Below are 19,179 nucleotides of genomic sequence, written 5' to 3'. Positions count from 1 at the left end.
ATACTCTTGTATTACTCTTGTAATACTGGGTATTATACATTTACATAACAAAAATAAAGGAATGTAATAGCTGAATACATGATATCCTGGTTTTAATAGGAAGGAAAACCACAGCTATGTTGTGCAGCCAAACATGTTCTGCAGCCAAACCAAAAATGTGAAGATTGCCTCTCTGAGCCAGCTATTGTGTTTTAAAGCAAGGGAAAAAAGATTTACAGTCCCCACCCCAATCTGTGAAAGCTTGTCTTCCTACAGTGTCAGGGTCAGATGAAATGCAGCACTTCCATAACTGGTGTTTCTCCATAGACCATGAGAAGCATCTGAAACCAAGTACTTGCCACTGTAATGTTTGCCATACCCTACCTTTGACTCATCTGAGACAGATCTGTATCTCCTACCACAGTAGTCATAGCTATCAGCAGAGACATTTTTTAAGTTCCTCTCATTGTGTTATTTGTCAGACACAACCATTAAGGGATCATTAGCAGATAAATGCTACTCAAAATCATGTTCTGATGCCACTAGAAGGGCTTACTTCAACTTTCACCTATACTCTTGTATTTTTATATTTACCTGAGGAACTGTGCTATACAGACCTTACTCAGTTCCCTTTAAGTTTAAAGCTAAGTTTTTCTTATTCGATAAAGGGAGGAGAATCAGCCCAGATGAGGCCTTATAAAAACCTGAGCTGAGAGCTGAGAAATGGACTGGCAAAGAGAGCTCATATGAGCAATCTGCAAATTCCCTTCAGTAATTATTTTGGTATCAGGAAAAGACGAGTCCATTTCTTCACACAGTCAGCATGTGAACCTTTGGAATGATAACAGGTCATTTCTACCCACTCTATATTGGGTTTGATATTGTGTTTGAACAACCCCTTGTCCCTCAAAGTGAAGCATATAAATCTGCATGGGATTTCAGATCAAGTTAGGCTGAACTGTGTCATGCTGCCAACAAAAGTAAGCTGTAGTATGCCCAGGATTAGCTCTCATTAGTTCTCTGATCGATCCAGTAATCGATCCGGGGCTGGCAGAAGGTGGAGTTGGGAATACCTGGCACAGGCTAAGGGCAGGGAGGAACCACCTCCCCTGGCAGCAGCTTGCACCCAGGCTGCAGAGCTTCACCCTAAGGGCAGGTCTGGCCTGGGATTTCTGCTGTGCAAGGGACCCACACTGGCTTCAAGCACCACACTTCAGATCTGCCCAGCTGGAGCAGTGCACATGTACCTCCTTAGCAATGGAGCAGAACCTTGGTGCACTTACCCTTACCCTCTGTTAACTGCCGCTACAAACATCAAAACCCCCTTCATGCAACTGCTAACAGTTATCCTCAGGTGTCAGTCAGGTTTTAAGCAGTAAAGTTGCATTGGCATCTGAAGATTTAGTTAGGCCTGCCTAAGTCCTACCTGAATCCACAAAATAGGTGATCTTCTGCCTACATTGGCAGAGGGCCACAAACTAAGAAGCCTTTTCAGAATATGCTAACCATGCTGTTAAATGTCCGCTATTCTGCATGTAACAATCAGATATTCACTGGCCAGAGAGAAGTGCCAGGTCAGGGCACTGCTACACAGCTGTGGAGACCCATGCTCTAGGCACTGCTTCCACAAATCCTGGAGTTACTTCTGCCTGTGCCTCTACACTTATTTAACTGTTCCCACGCACAGCTTCAGCCTCACAACACATCATACAATTGCTTGTTCCGTGCTTTGTAGCAACACGTGCTTACACATTTGTAGGTCCTATTGCCTAGAGCTAAGTCCAGAGAGCAGATGGTTTCCAGCTGTATCATGTGCTCTGGATTCATCCATCTTTCCTGAGCTGAACCGTGCCTGTTCGAGTGGGGTGTCTCAGGGTAAGCAGGAAGCTGGCAGGGACACTCTGAGAAACAGAGCAGAAAAGCAGCACTGCCAATGTAGGACACAGCCTTTTCCCACCAAGAACTGCTGCACTAATCCTAAGCATGGAGTTAGACATAGCATTCTCCTAAAGGGGTAGGTTTGGTTATGGTTTTGAAGGTGAGCCATTCTGGCAACTGGGCTATGCGAGAAATGTGGTGTGAACTCTGCTGTCCCGGTGTCTTCCTGGCAGAGGGGATCCCTACAGCCTCAGCTGGGAAGGGAGCTTTGCATAGCTTGTCTCCATGTGAAGAGGCTGGTATGATTGAGGAGTCACTTATTGTTCCTACTGAGACCCCACTGGTGTGCAACTGGTTTATGCCACTATGTCTGCTGTGCCTCTCACATAAAAAGCATGAGTTTATAAACTTTAATAAGCTCTGTTAAAAGTTTGGCTATAGTATCTGACCTGACATTTCTAACATTATTTTCTATACTTAGTACTTGTGTGAAATTCATTGATTATAATAGATTTAGGATCAGGTGCTGTGAACATGAAGTCCACACTGAATTTAGAAACCCATGGGCATGATCCATTGATTTTGGTGATATTTAATAGAATCATAGCGTCATAGAATGGTTTGGGTTGGAAGGGACCTCAAAGATCATCTAGTTCCAACCCCCTGCCATGGGCAGGGACACCCTCCACTAGACCAGGTTGCCCAAAGCCCCATCCAACCTGGCCTTGAACACTTCCAGGGAGGGGGCATCCACAACTTCTCCGGGCAACCTGTGGCAGTGTCTCACCACCCTCACAGTGAAGAATTTTTTCCTTATATCTAATCTAAATCTACCCTCCTTCAGCTTAAGCCTATTACTCCTTGTCCTATCACTAAATCCAAAACAGAGCACTATACCACCTACTACAAAGAGAACTGTCATTTCAGTCAAAACCAGGACACAAGAGTAGTCAGAATATGAAGAATTTTTCTTAGTACTAGTACCGAACGTGTATTTATAGAACTTGCAGAGGAAGGTGCAGCTTTAGTTACCAATAACTATGTTTGAAATTTATTCGTTTAAAATTCATAGAAAAACAGGACTTGGTTTGCTTATGCTATTCCTAAACACATTAAAATGGATTTGCAGGAAGACAGTGAAGGAAGGACAGAGCATCACAAAGTTATAAATTTACTAAAACTGTGCATTACAAACCTGGAAATTGGTATTTGGATTGTAACTTGAAATGAACTAACCTGAAATATCTTTAAAACCTCCAAATATCCTTACCTCTGCCTTGCAGAGATGAAATCCCAGAGCCATTCCATTTGTCTTGAGAGAGTGCTGGCATCAGCACATCAAGCATAGACAGGGAGGAAAAAAAGAGAGATAAAGAAATTATGACTCTGAAGAAGTAACTGATTTTTTTTTCCTCTTCCTGTCTTTTCTGGGCACAAGTGCCTACCTGCAACCCTGAGGCACTTCTGTGGGACTGGGTTTGGCACAGCCACGTTCTTTGGATATGAATGACTGACTTACATTTCTTTCCCTAAAAAGTGAGCCGGAAAGAAGTCATTGTGTGTATCTTTTGCCCAGTTGCCCAGTGAAGGAAGGCTTTGTGTCTGTTCCTTGCACTGTCTAAGGTGATTTAAAGTAATTTTTTCTTTTTCTTCCCTAGAAAATGCCTTCAGCACAGGGCAACTTGGGGAAGGCTAGAGGAACGAAGGAGAAGCAATATGTTCTGATGCCTATGAGGCCAGACCATTACAGCCATGGCAGTGAGAGGCAGCATCACACCTGTGGGATCTGGACAATTTGTTGTCAGCATGTGTCAGATGCTCAGCACACTCCTAAAAGCAGGCCTCCAAGATTACTTTGCGGGGGTGTACTTAGGCTGTGCTTAGCCGCAGCTCCTTGTAGATCTGCTTCTGCTCATGCAGCTGCTGGTTCCCACCTTCCCCAGTGTGGTTACAACTATTTGGGCAGAAACATAGCTCAGTTGAAAAAATAACCATTTTCTGTTACGTGTTATTTTCAGCCCAGATCAGTTCCCTGTTGTCCTGGTTCTGGCAAGGATAGAGTTAATTTCACAAGGAGCCAGGACAGGTGAGCCAAGCTGGCCAGGGGCTATTCCATACCATGTGACGTCATGCTCACCATAAAAGGGGGCTAGTCGGGCAGGGGCGGGCTCGGCGTGGCTCCGGGACGGGTTGAGTGTCCGGTGGGTTGGTCGTGGGATCAGTAAATTGTTCTCTGTTATGACCCATTGCTACTATCTGTTATCAGCACTGTTGTTGTTTCCCTCTCCCTTGCTGTCCCAGTAAACTGCCCTTATCCCAACCCTCGAGGCTTTGCCGTTGTTTTTCCGTTCTCCTCCCCATCCCGCCTGGGGAGGGGTGAGCGAGCGGAGCGTGGCACTTAGCTGGGGCTAAACCAGGCTGGGGCTAAACCACGTCACCTATTCATCACCTGGACTCCCAAGTGTGATGTCCTTGCTTGGCAGTAAAGGGTGGGAATCACAGGAAAAGGAAGGAACAAGTAGCACCATCTAGTGTTCTGCATTTTCCAGTGAAAGCATGGAGACCAAGGGCTGGATTCATTTCACCCAAGCAGTCACCTAGATTCCCTTTAAAGCAGATGAAAGGACACAAGCAGCTGCACCATACGACCCATTTCAACCTAAAGTACCCTACATGTGCACATTGGCCATAAAGACAATTGCAAGTGGCAAGCGTGCATGCAGAGATGTAAAAGCAGATGAGGCCAGTCATACTCCTACAGCCTCTCAGGACCTGAAGGCAGCATTGGAAGGGCTCTCAGGACCACAGGTGTGTAAGGTTCACCTAATTGCTCTGAGGTGCCTAAGTAATTTTGAATGTTGCTTTTATTTTTTTGTTGACAGAGTAGATTAAAAGGATTTTCATGCACCACCACAGGCTGGGGGCCAACTGGCTGGGAAGCAACTTTGCAGAGAAAGTCCTGGGAGTGTGGACAAGTGGCTGACCTTGAGCCAGCAATGGGCCCTTGTGGCAAGGAAGCCAATGTATTCTGGGCTGTATGAGGCTTAGTGTTGCCAGCAGGTCGAGGGAGGTGATTCTTCCCCTCTGCTGAGCACTGGTGAGGCCCATCTGGAGTGCTGTGGCCAGTGCTGGGCTCCCCAGTACAAGAGATACAAGAACATACTGGAGCAAGCCCAATGACGGATCAAGAAGATGATTCAGGGACTGGAGCATCTGTCCTATGAGGAGAGGCTGAGACCTGGGGATGTTCAGGCTGGAGAAGAGATGGCTTGGGGGGATCTCATCAGTGCGTTGGGGGCAGGTGTAAAGAAGAGGAGTCAGACTCTTCTCAGTGGTGCCCAGTCCAGGGACAAGAGGCAATGGGGGCACACTGAAATAAAGGGAATTCCATTTCAACATAAGAAAATAATATTTTTACTGTTCGGTTGGTCAAACATTAGAAAAGGTTTCTGAGACAGGTTGTGGAGTCTCCATCCTTGGAGGTATTCAAAACCTGACTGGACACAGCCCTGAGCAACCTGCTGTAGCCAGCCTTGCTCTGAGCAGGAGGCTGGACTAGATGATCTCCAGAGGTGCCTGCCAGCCTCAAGTACTCTTTTGATTCTGTGATTGTCATTGCTGGGAAGCATTAAGCTTTTCTGAATGTCTCGATACATCAGTAACAGTCAACATGGTTCACTTCGAAGAGTCCAACTTGAATTTTCTGGGCTCAGAATAGGTTATTTAGGGTATGTGTTTCATTCTTACCTTTATCTTGCTGATGAGCTTTATTTCCATTTTTATATGCATGTTTGTCTAGAAATATCTTTGGGCTTTAGAAGTTAGCAAAGAGTTCATAAATAAACACTGAACAACATCCCTTGCTATTTTTAATGTTTTGCTGTTATGGAGTCTGGTGGTAAAACCACTCAAATTTTTTCAACTTTTAAGGAGAGATTCAGAACAGACCAAAACAGTCAGAGCACACTGGCCAGCAAAACCATGTTTGCATTGCCAGAGCAGCACAAAACCAGCCAAGCCTTACTTGTCTTTAGTTCCCAAATGTCTCATTTCATTTGCACACTCTGTTATAAAGACCAGTATTTTGTGAGGGGCAGAGTAGTGGTAGTTTCTCTTGTTCATATGTCCCTCATTCATTACAGAACATACAAGTGTTACAGGTCAATGGTAAGAGTCAGACAAGAAAACTCCCAGCTGTCAACTGCAATGTCATATAAAATAATCGATAAAATAGTCATTATTTAGGGTGTTTGCAATGTAATGCTTTTCTAAACCTAGTTGACGTGTAAGATGACTCTGCCTTTAAACTCTAGCTAAAGTTTGGATGGTCTGTGTTTTTGCAGTGCCAGACTCATTTGAGACACATTCAAGACAAAGAAAGGACGTGTAATGAAGCTCTTAATGGCTCTACAGTTGACACGAAAAATGGATGAACAAACTCATATGGCAGTTCTTAGGAAGCTCAAGAAGTAAGAGCTGGCAGAGGATGTGCTCTATTTTCCAAACATTAAGTCCTTCAAGTATCAAAGCTAGGATGTGACAGTCTGAATGGATAGGTGGCTTGATGGGTGAGAAACTGATTGGGTGGTCAGCCTCAGAGGGCAGTGGTTAATGGGCCATAATCCATCTGGATGCTGGTAAAAAGTAGGATGTTACAGGGGGTCTGTCCTGGGACCTGTCCGCTTTAACACCTTTACTGATGACCTGGAGGAGGTAGTGGATCTGCTGTCATCAAGTTTGCATACAACTCCAAACTGGGGGGTGGGAATCGGCCAATATGCTCAAGGGCTGTGCTGCCCTCCAGTGAGGCTGGAGAAATGGGCCAAAAGGGCAAATTCAACAAAGGCAAATGCAAAATCCTGTACTTGGGGAGGAATAGAATCATGAGATAACAGGATAATTCAGGCTGGATGGGACCTCAGTAGGGCTCTAGTCCAGCCTCCTGCTGGGCAGGAGACTTGAGGGGGTATGGACATCAGTGTCCAGGTAATGTGGCCTGGTAGGATGGGCTGGGATAAGAGGCTCTTCAGTTTGACATGACACATCTTTGAGAAACCACTCACCTTTTATGAGATTGTAGTTCTGAAGTGCAAACTGTGCTGAAATGTTGACCTACAGGATTACTGCAAAAGACTACTTGGCAAGATTTATTGCACTTAATAGTTGGCTATAGGACTAGCTCCTGGCTTTGGTGTAAAACAGAAGTGTCTGAAACACTGTAAACCAGTAGGGGTTTAGTGGTGGTGTTTGTAAGAGAGTGCATACCTGCCACTCTAAATAATCTGTTGGCGTTATTCCATGCCGACTCCTGATATTAAATTGGGAAGCACCTCGGAAAGGGATTTCCAGGGCTGCAGAAGCAGGCAGCTGCCTGGCACAGGGCACAGGCTCTGCTAGGCATGGGCTGGCACAGCATGGGGCTGGGAGCTCCGGGAGCTCAGGGTGATGGCAGGCTGCCCGCAGGGACACAGGTGCTGCCAGCCCAAACTCAGGCTGGCTTTTCATCAGGGGTCAGCCAAGATAGCAAGCTGGCAGTGGAGGTGGCGGAAGTGGCGGCGGAAGGGGTCCCTAAGTGAGAAGTGGGGAGAGGGAAAGGATGTGGGGAGGGAGGAGGGGCTTGGAGGGCGCGGAGCTGGAGGATGGACAGGAGGAGAGCTCGGCGGGTTCCAGAGCCCCGCAGGAGTTTGTCAGCACAGCATGAGCGCAGAGGCTGTGTCCCCAGCTGTGTCCCAGTGAGCTGGCAGGGACTGAGGAGCACCGCAGGGCTTGCCAGCAACCACGGGCGGCTCTGTAGGCAGGTCCCTGTCGCCAGGCAGGTATCGCTGCCCTGACTCTCACAGCATTGCTGGGATCCTGGTCTGTCCTGGACTCTCCATGGACCCAAAGGGTGCAAAGTGCCTGTACTGTAACTTTTACCTCCACAGGGACTCATTGTAAGTTGATGGACTTGGACTGACTCCAGAGTTTCTGTCTCAGATGAATGTGGCTTTATCTACGCCCCTTTTTCTCCAAAATCGTTGATTTGGTAGCTCATGAATGGCTGTGCCATGCTGCCCTACCAGTTGCATTTGTGCTCGTGAAGGATCACTAGGTTATTCCCCTCTGATGGCTGGTAGGTGGCACTCAGTATTGCTGCTCACGTGCTGCAGCCTTGCTGGCTCAGGGCAGAACCTCAGCCACCTTTCGGGGCTGAGTTTGTAGTGGATCTGTCAAATCCAAAGCAGGCAGCTCAATGTATATTTGGATAAAACCTAAATCCCCCGGCTTGTTGCAGTGTAAGTCAAGAGTATTGCCCACGTTGACTGCAACAACAGCAGGGCAGATTGAAAAGTCTTCAAAATATGGATGTTTCCTGTGACAGCTGTCAATGATTTACAAACCATTCTCCATCCACATTGACAACTAGCACATGCATAATAAAGACTACACTTAAGACAAAACATTTTGTACAATTACTGTTTCCTCAGATGGTCATATTATATTACTCAGAAATGTAGTCTATTCTGTTGCTTAACTCTGCTCTGCTTGTGTTAACACAAATGACTACTTTTGTCACCAGTTGGCTAAACTAATGCAGAGCTTGGAAAACACATTTCCTGAGCTAATAGCAGGAACAAATAGCCACAAAAGAGTGAACTATTTACACGTTTCTCCTTTGGGATACAAAGTTCAGAATAATTACCACAAACACAAAAGATGCTGTACTAGAGTTTTAATTAAAAACAAAAACAAAATCAAACACACACAATAATTTTGAGTTTGGGAAACAGAAACAAGTCCCATTCTTTTTTGCCACACAGGCTAATAACTGGTTTTAATGTGATGCATTTGTATCACTAAGGCCATTTATCTAAAGCTTTTTTAAGTAAACAACCTTGAGGGAAAAAATCTGCAGGCCATTTTGTATTGTCTTCCGAGTATTGGTTAGCAGTTTAAAGGGAGGAAAATAAATAAATGAAGTATTTCATGTTTAGATAAACAAAATTATAATATTCAGCAAAAATTATAATTTTGCAGCTATATTAAAAATACTGTTTAAGCTTAGGGTGTGGGCAGAACACATCCTAGCCAGATGCATGGAGTTCCACCTGCAAAGAGATTTTAAATCAGTTTAGTGGGGTACACACTGAGTAACCCTGATTTTGAATAGGTAGCACAGTGGACTCTTTTACCATTGGATACCCCAGGATGATTGTATCTGCCCACCCAGATGCACCTTAGGGCACTGTCTGCACCAAGCGCTGTTGGTAATGTGTATCATATTGGCATCCACCATGTATGATCAACTAAAGAGATGCTTTATTCTTATTATTCCTTAAAACACTCTGACAAGGGGAAAGACGACATTTCAGTTGGGCTTTAAAGGGGTCTTATGTTTCTTCTGACACACACCAACACCCAGGCACACCCTGCCACTGAGAAACTGAAAAAAAATCCATTAAATTCAAAGATGTATGAGAAAGGGCCATCAAAGAAGAGCCCTAAAGGGTAGGTAGGCATTTTACTGACAAAAAGCCAAGTAAACTTCAAATGTACATAGAGTTATTACACAGCTTTACACATGGGTGAGGCAAAATCCTTTGACTGACCCGTTCGGAAGCCAGCTCCTCTCTCCCAGCAAAAGCCCAGCTGTCGATAGCCAAGGCAGCATGTGAGGTTTCTTTATGTTACATGAAAAAGGAGAAATACAGCCTGGACAGGAAAAACAAAACCCCAAACCCACCAAAACCCAAGGAAGAGAGGGAGTGACCATGGTCCTGAGCATGGGAGGTAAAGCAGGGGAGAGGGTCACCACCCCTTCCTTCCTTCCTTCCTGCCTGCCTGCCTGCCTTCCTTGTCTTTTGGCCTGTTCCATCATGCTGTCTTGCCCCAGGACTATCTGGTCTGCGCTTCACAGCACGAGGTCTCCTCATTTTTTTTCTCCATCATACACACAACTTTAGTCTGGGAAGCCTGACCACACAGCTGACACTAGCTGTGGGGTTGGAGAGGGGGGAGACCCCCCTGACCCTGTCTAAAGAGGGAACGACGTATGTGAATCACAGTGGCATGAAAGTGGACCAGGGCTGGTGGCCAAGGCTAAAGCTCTCCTTCCTCCTCCCTCCTCAGAAAGTTCTTAAAAATAGCTAGCCTGAAGCATAGTCAGGATTTGGGAAGCATGGAGACATGGGAAGGTGTATTTTATTGCTTTCTCTGGAACTATGATTTGTTTGTGTTGCATAAAGAAAGAAATCATTAATTTATTAGAAATGTTAACATAGTTTGGTGGCTATGAGACATCATGTGTTTTAACTGAAAACTAGATTTTCTGCTTGGATGGAGGACTGGAGCTATAGAGAAAGGTGAGTTACAACTGCCCTAAAGTTTTGCCAAAAAGAGGACAAACCAATTGGCTCAAACCAATTACCTCCTGCATAAATTCCAAAGATGTAAAGAACCAGGTCTTTTCTCTTAGTAGGGACATTGGGACTGTGGCACTTTAAAAGAAAAAAAAAAAAAAGCTTCTCCATTAACAATGTGAAAGGAACTAATTGTGTCTTAAGAGAATGAACATTTAGCAAGCAACAGGAAATGAAGAGTTAATACATAACAGCCTTCAGTAGTTACCAGGCTCATTATATTGGAGTGAGATTAAACTTTCCATGGCACTGGTATTCCAAATAAATGGTAGCAAATCAATTTGACTAAAAGTATGACAAGGGTTTTTTCTTTCCTAATCTGAGCTGTACTGTCTACCTAATACTTAAGTAACTAAGATACAAATCTTCTTATGAAACTTCAGTGAAACAAGGAAGATATTCACCAACTTATACTGAGAATACTTGGTTGCATTTCCTTTTGCAGACATTTCACCTTATTAATATTTAAACCATCTCCATAGAAAGGCTAAAGAAAATAGAATGAAAGCTTTCAGTATAATTGTGATGAGGGGGGAAGATCCATTGAGAACTGGTAAATCAGGAAAAAGGAAAAGTAATTACAGTGTGTTGAGCATCTTCCTTTACTCCTATCCAATTGACTCAAACATTTACAGCATGCCAGAAGCAAAGAAAATGCAGTAATTCTGTCATAGCACTGATTCTTTCTCTGCGATCGTTGAAAAGTACATAATAGGGCATTTGTCAGCTAGGAGCAAGTTTTTCAGCAAGAATTATTGATTCTAATTCTCTTATGGTAGAGCTTTTTACTTATAATCTGTGTTTCAGATTTTGAGCGTATCCCAGGCTAACTCTCTTTGCCAAGTACTGCTCTACTGCCGCAGGTCCTCACGTCAGGAGAGAGGAACCAGCCTGGGGCTCTCTCCCTGTCCTGCTTCCAGGCTGGTGTCTCCAAACAATCCTTATTAGCGTCATGGTTATTATCAAGCTCTTTCAGCACAGTGTAATTCAGCCCATTAGTAATTACACTCGAACACAAATGTGTCCTCAAGACAACTACCTTTCCTATAAATCTCTCAGTTAAAAGAAGTTTTAACCATATTTTCCCCATGCTGCCATATGATCTGTATTATTTGAGTCCTTGGAGAAAAACTCTGGCTAACTTCAGCTGGAAACTTCCTCAAAGCCTCCTCACACCCCTGTTTTCTGTCAAATGCCCTATTACCTGTGAAATCTTTCATGCTGCAACCTGTTAGCTCATCATAAAATGTATGTTTCCCCCAATTTCCCCAATGTATGTTTTGTAGTTCTAAAATGGCTTATCTCATCTTAAACACAATCTTTGCATGATTACAGGAAAGGAACTGGCTGATTAGCTGTTTTCTTCCTAACAAAGTACAAATGTTGATAAATGGTAATTGACGTTGTGATTACTGAAGAAAGGATAATATACTGAAGCCTGAATGTTGCTTTTCATAGAAATGCAGAAGGAAGTAAATCTGCTAGAATAGAAACTCCTTTTCTTATAAATCACATACTTTAACATTTAGTGTTGTTTTTTGTATTTCTCTTCATTAGATGTATGCTAAGAGTGCTTACCTGTAACAACTTAATTAATTGCTGCAATCATTAGCATACAATAGAATCATAGAGTCATTTTGGTTGGAAAGGACCTTTAAGATCATCAAGTCCAACTGTTAACCTAACCATTCTTATTTCAAAACTTATAATGAATTGGTTTAAGATACCAAAAAATTATATAACCATGGAAAATTTCTTCCATTCCCCCTCTTTGCAGCCAGCTAGCAGTACTGTCCTGTGTTTGCTATCATGAATAAGAAAAAGTTGTTCTTTTACTTTTGCACTACACGGATTTCTCTGAAAATGTCATACAGGTAATCCTCTGATTTTATTAGTGAATTTGGGGGTCAGCAAATCTCTGGGTAGGTCAAAAGAAAAGTGGCATACTACTTTTCATGTGTTATCACTAGGTACTCATATTTTACTGCTGTTGTAACATTATTTATAAATAAACATTTAACTTCTCCATATTTGAGTTATCTTCTTCCTTCTGACCAGAACTGTCATGAGCTGCAGCTTCCAGTTGGTAGAATGTATGCCGTCTCTCTTTGCTTGTTTCCATAAAGAATAATTTAATTGACTCCAGTCAGACAAAACAAAAAACCTAAAAAAAAAAAAAAAAAATCCATTACAGAAGCTATAATGGCCTGATATGAATCTTTCCCATCTCACTTTGTCATCATTCTTATTGCGGGTCCTTCCCAGGATAGCTCTGATCATATTTGTTTTCTCTCGGTGCCCTTGGGTGTCCTGCAGCTCAGGCCCTGCCGAGGCAGAAACGGGAGCATCACTTTAACAGTGGTGCTCTTTGTGAGTCCCCCTCTTTGCGGGGGCTCCCCAGAACCTGTCTGCAGAGGAAGATTGTCACAGGGAGGGCCAAGGTTAAGTTTTAGGACCATATATATGCTGATCACTCCCTTTCCTGTCCTATCCATGTCTTTCTCTTTTCTTTCTTCTTCTTGCTAAAATAAAGGCACCACTATCCCTTTCCACATCCATGCAGAAGCATTAAACTACAGGGTTTTGCCCTAATTATCTGGAGGAACTGCTGGATAATGCATATTCTCAGTTCCTAAGTAGTTCAGGCTCAAAACGTCCTTGGTTTTATACCTCTGAGGAGATGAGCTATGATGTTCATTGCTGAATGGCTAGAGGACTGTTAATATTTTCTGTAGCCGGTATAGTCTGTGACTCTCTGGGAAGGTGACATGCCCTGTAAAGTTACAGGACAGATGGGAACCCCCCCATAACACTATACATGTTAATGTCTAATGAAATTCTAACTATTTCCATAACTCTTGTTATGCGTTGAGGTTTGTTTTATAATGCTTTGTGGGTTTCATTCTGTGCCTTCCCCTTTGTTTTAGCAGTTCTTCTTCCTGAAAACACTCTATTTCTATACTGGTTTTTAGTATCATATACTTATTGTGCACAAGAACTAACTTTATTGCACCAACCACTTCCTCCCCCCCCCCCCCCCCTTTTTTTTTAATTTAAAGAAGCCATTCTTTAGCTAAACTATGTGAGAATCAGAAAACAGAAGACAGAGAATTTAGTCTTTGGCCAGAAGAAGACAACACAAGGAAAGGCTTTGGGAAGAACAGTGACAAGTATTGTCTTGTAAGCCTTAGGCTGACTTACTTTTTAATTCTTCTTTTTTTTTTTTTCTTGTTTTTTTTTTTTTATTTTTTTTTTGTTTTTTATTTTTTTTTTTTATTTTTTGTCAGAAGGAACTTTCTTATTAGTCACTAATAAAACCAAAACATCCAAGACTGGAAAATAATACTTTATTGCAAGTTTCAATCAAGTTAGCAAAGTTATAAACTCCTTCAAAGTAACTGAGGGGTAAAGAGGGAAATGCCAGACCTATTTTATAGCAACATTGCCAGATGCTTTGATAGATCCATTATAAATTCTACTTACATTATTGTAAGCAAAGATTGCTATACTGTTGCTGTTCCTTGGGTACATTATTTCTTTCCTTATCTCACTGATTCTTTTCATAGCATTCAGTAAGGAATTTATTCATAATGTATCAGATTTCCTGGTAAGATATGGTCCAACAAATGCTGTTATTACAATTTTCTCTTTTTTTTCATATAACCTTTTTCTTTTATCACTCTGGCAGTCTTTACTATATGGGCACCTTCACTGGAGCAATGCTGACTTCAGTTATCTGGAATAGCATATATTGTGGAAAAATTAGAATGGAATAGTTTGGTATTTCATTACAGTGTAACTGTAAACCTTTTTGTGGTGCATCCTATTTGTTTTTTATTACCTTAGAGTTGTTTAAGAACGTCAGTTCTTTTGTCTGGCATATTGTTTGTTTTGATGAAAAAGATGATAGGGTATTGAGCGAACAATAGCAGGAATACACCAAAAAAAAAAAAAAAAAAGGAATGAAAAATCAGTTAGCAATGTATGAATAGCTTGGAGTTTACTTTAAGTTGATGAAAATGATCTGGAACCCACTTCTGGAAAATGTGCTTTGTGAGTATCCCCACATGTCCCCCAACTAAGCAGGAGCTTACACACCTTCTTCAGGCCAAGAACTTGCCCTGCTCTCCTCAGCCCTCCCCATCATGATGGCTCGTCAGAGATTACTTCCCCTCTCAGATTTTCTGGAATAACCTCTTGTGCAATCTCTAGCTAGTCTAACAGTGTCAAACCACTTATTTTAAGGTAATTTAATAATAGTCTTTTCCTAAGCAATGTGATTTTGAAATGGGTTAAACCAGCAATACACAAGCAGTGGGCACATGGTTCTAAGGAGCGTGGGAATGCTCAGACCAGGGACTCACATGAGTCCAAAACAAGGTGCATGACTGCACCAGGTGAAGCTCCAGCCCAAAAGCAGGTGTCCATGAATTGACCCAAGAGTTCAGCCTGTGGATAGAAGGGAAGGAATCCCATGGGCAGCCATGACCCAGCAACCAGTTATTTCCAAATAAGGTTGTTATTACAGACCCCTTAACCCAGGGTCTCACACAGGCTCCTTTCTCCTTTTTAGTAGAGATGGTTAGGCAGGCACAACTCCTCATTATAACTGTGAAACTGCTACCAGTGCTTTTCTAAACATTGATCCTATGTTTCATTAAAACCACCTATTCTCTCTGCAGTTGGAGGTAGCAGCTGTAGCTGGCTGCATAATTTGTTGGGAGTGGCATCTCCAACATAAAACAAATTATGAAACATAAACAAAGTAAAGTAGCTTACAACATGAAAAGAAGGATGTTACAAACGTGTGCCTTGGGCAGTCACTTCATCGTATCTGTTGGGCACTCAATCAAGACTCCATAGAGAGGTATCAAGATCTCATTTTCCTGAGACCAAGTCAGGGACATTTACGTGGCTATCAGTGATGATTATTCAGCTGAAAACTGTTAAACTGCTTTCCTGGAGACTGTTAGGAACCTTTCCCAGCTCAACTTTCAGGAGCAGTTCTTTATAGCAAACATCGAGTTAGTGTTTTCATAGTGACTCAAACACTACTTTATATCATATAAAGATTAGCTTCAGCTACCAGCATCAGATATAAGCTTTACCCAAGCTCAGCAGTATTTGGATCAAGTTTTTCACTACAGCCTGTCAGAAGTTTAGCTTCAGCTACCAGCATCAGATATAAGCTTTACCCAAGCTCAGCAGTATTTGGATCAAGTTTTTCACTACAGCCTGTCAGAAGTGAGTTTCTGCAATCCTGATTCACCCTGAGAACTGTTTACTCATAGCTGTTGTGTCGCTGGCTCCAGACATACTGCTCATCCAGTGGAGTTCTGCTCACTGTGAGTAATGATCCACTGTCATTATTTCATTTCCTCGGATATTTAGAAAAGAAAATGTAATTGTCTTATTTTAATCTAAATTTCTGCTGTAGCAGTAAAACAGAAACAGTAATTAAAACCATGACTCAAAAACAAGAGCACAAATATTTATAAATGCTGATCTTTGTTTCTTTCCTGGCCCTCTGGAAGCCAGCCACAAGGAAGGACTATTAGCTGCTAGCTGATCTTCCTTAGGCAGAAGCAGGCAGAGCAAAGTATCGAGTGAGTTCAGCGCGACACAGCTCTGACCTTGCTTTGTTCCTGCAGCACACGGATGTGTCACAAAAGGAAGCAACCTGCAGCACCCTAAAGACAAACCCAAAGAAATGTTACAATAGTTGAAGGACAGTGTTATAAAAACTGTGTTAATCACAGCATCGTTATCAGTTGAAATGCATTAAGGAACTGCCAGAACAGTAGGATCTTGAGCAGTGACATTTTTAATACTTACTATGTGCAAGCAAAGTTTGCTAGTCATTCTGCAAGGATTAAGAAGAAAAATGGGAGGTCAGAAATCCACTAATTCTGAAACCAACTTCACTTTTTTAGTGCATACAGAGGGATCTATACTGCACTGGCAGACAGAGTGGAAGAAAAAAACAGCAGCCATTACCGTACTGTAGTTCAGATTAGTAAACTGTCAGTTCCTTCCATTTTACAGTGGCCCGTACAGGACAGTATCAGCAAGGGAAGTCCAGGAGCCAGGCAGCCCCAGCAGCTGCTGTGAGCTAGAGAAAATACTCCCCCAACAGAGGCTCGTGCTGTAGTTTGTGACCCGGTGGCCTTGGCCACCTCCAGCCAGCAGACATCCACCTTGGTCCCAGAAAGTGTGTTGTGTTGTGGTGGGTTGACCCCAGCTGGAGACCAGGTGCCCCCCAAAGCCGCTCTGTCACTGTCCATCCTCAGCTGGGCAGGGGAGAGAAAATATGATTAAAGGCTCCTGGCTCGAGATGAGGACAGGGAGAGATCACTCATCAGCTACTGTCATGGGCAAAACAGACTCGACATGGGGAAAATTAATTTAATTTATTACCAATCAAATCAGAGTAGGATAATAAGAAATAAAACCAAATCTTAAAAACATCTCCCCCCACCCCTCCCTTCTTCCCAGGCTCAACTTCACTCCCAATTTCTCTCCCTCCTCCCCCCAGCAGCACAGGGGGATGGGGAATGGGGGTTGTGGTCAGTTCATCACGTGTTGTCTCTGCTGCTCCTTCCTCCTCAGGGGGAGGACTCCTCACACTCTGCCCCTGCTCCAGCATGGGGTCCCTCCCACAGGAGACAGTCCTCCATGAATTTCTCCAACATGAGTCCTTCCCACAGGCTACAGTCCTTCACAAACTGCTCCAGCGTGGGTCCCTTCCACAGGGTGCAGACCTTCGGGAACAGACTGCTCCAGCGTGGGTCCCCCATGGGGTCACAAGTCCTGCCAGCAAACCTGCTCCAGCGTGGGCTCCTCTCTCCACGGGGCCACAGGTCCTGCCAGGAGCCTGCTCCACCACGGGCTTCCCATGGGGTCACAGCCTCCTTGGGCATTCACGTGCTCCGGCATGGGGTCCTCCATGGGCTGCAGGTGGATATCTGCTCCACCATCATCCTCTCCAGCCTGCAGGAGGACAGCCTGCCTCACCATGGCCTTCTCCATGGGCTCCAGGGGAATCTCTGCTCCAGCGCCTGGAGCACCTCCTCCCCCTCCTTCTGCACTGACCTTGGTGTCTGCAGAGTTGTTCCTCTCACATCTTCTCACTCCTCTCTCCAGCTGCAATTGCTCTTCGTGTTGCGCAGGTTTTTCCCCCTTCTTAACTCTGTTATCCCAAAGGTGTTACCACCATTGCTGATGGGCTTGGCCTTGGCCAGCAGCAGGTCCATCTTGGAGTCAGCTGGCATTGGGTCTGTCAGACACAGGGGAAGCTTCTAGCAGCTTCTCACAGAAGCCACCTCTGTAGCCCCCCCACTACCAAAACCTTGCCACGCAAACCCAATACACAGTTGTACTGACAGTTTGTAAGGGTGGACTGTGAGTGGGTCACTAAAATATTCTGCTTTAAAGGAACTGCCAAAAAACCACCCAGTGACACCAGCACACCTGAGAGGTGTCCCTGGTTGCAGCATATGGGTTGGGTAAGACCAGATGAGGATCCTTATCAGCATGCTGTATCACTGAGGAGAGCTATGGCCTTAAGTAATTGAAATGCTAGAACTCTCTTCAGGCTGCAGGATTGATTTCTGCATTGTCTGTATGTACTTTACAGGTTTATTTGGTCCTCTAGCAGGGGCTAGGAGTGCTAATGCCAGTCACTGCCACTACTCAATTCAAAATGGCGAGTATGTGTAAAGCCTGCCCACAACCTGTTCTTGAAATCATAAAGGGTAGAAAAAGTTATTCCACGCAGCTGACCACAAACTACATTCTTTCTCATATATAGCCCAAGCGGATGCAAAAATTCCTACTTCCCACCCTTCTCTTTGGGCCCAGATCTTTGGTTAAAAGCTGCTGACCTGGCTAGCATTTGGCTTGTTATGAATGAACTTTTAGTGCCTTAACTGACTGGTCATGGAAGAAAACTCCTGTTGCACCACTCCCACTTCTTGTAAAGATGCTGTGGGAGCCTTTTTTCCTCCTGGAGCCCCAAAGGGGCTATGAAGTGCTGCAAAATTTCCATCGCCGAGAGGTAAAACCTATGCCTATAAATTATTTTATTCATTGTATAAAATTTGACTAGTAGACAGACAGCATCCCAGGTGACCTCTCTTCAGGAATCCCAAACCTCTGAGACCAGAGAGCGAATCCGGAGCAAGGAAGACTTAGCCTTGGTGGACGAGGATCAAGTTAGAGAACATTTAAACAAAATAAGTTCATGGGACCTGATGGAAGGCAGTCAAGGGTGCTGAGGGGGCTGACAGATGTCATTGTGAGGCCACTCTTGATTATCTTTTATCTATCTCTGTTCAGGAACACAGGAGAGGTTCCTGAAGAATGGAAGAAAGCAGATGTCACTCCCATCTTCAATAAGGACAAGGAGGAGGATCCATGGAACTACAGTCAGCAACTAATCCTGGAAACTATTCGCAGTGAGTATTCAAGGTGGATTTACAAAAGGGAAGACATGCTTACCCAGCCTGACAGCCAACAGCGAGGTGACTGGCTTGGCGGATGAGGGGAGAGCAGTGGATACTCTTTACCTTGACTTCAGGAAGGCTGTCAACACTGTCTCCCATAACATCCTCATAGACAAGCTGACAAAGTGTGGGTGAGATAAATGGACAATGAGATGGATTGAAAACTGGCTTAACTGCTGGGCTCAGGGGGGTTTTAATCAGCAGCACAACGTCCAGCCAAAGTTCACTAGTGGTGTGTCCCAGGAGTTGATACTGGGGACAACACTGTATAACATAGAATCATAGAATAGTTTGGGTTGGAAAGGACCTTATAAAGGTCATTTAGTCCAACCCCCTGCAATGAGGAGGAATATCTTAAACTAGATTAGATTGCTCAGAGCCCCGTCCAACCTGACCTTGAATGTTTCCAGTGATGGGGC

This window comes from Balearica regulorum, chromosome 2, assembly GCF_011004875.1.
Source record: "Balearica regulorum gibbericeps isolate bBalReg1 chromosome 2, bBalReg1.pri, whole genome shotgun sequence".
In the NCBI taxonomy this organism is placed as follows: domain Eukaryota; kingdom Metazoa; phylum Chordata; class Aves; order Gruiformes; family Gruidae; genus Balearica; species Balearica regulorum.
The sequence above is the reverse complement of the archived record's forward strand: the minus strand, read 5'-3'. Positions refer to the sequence as shown.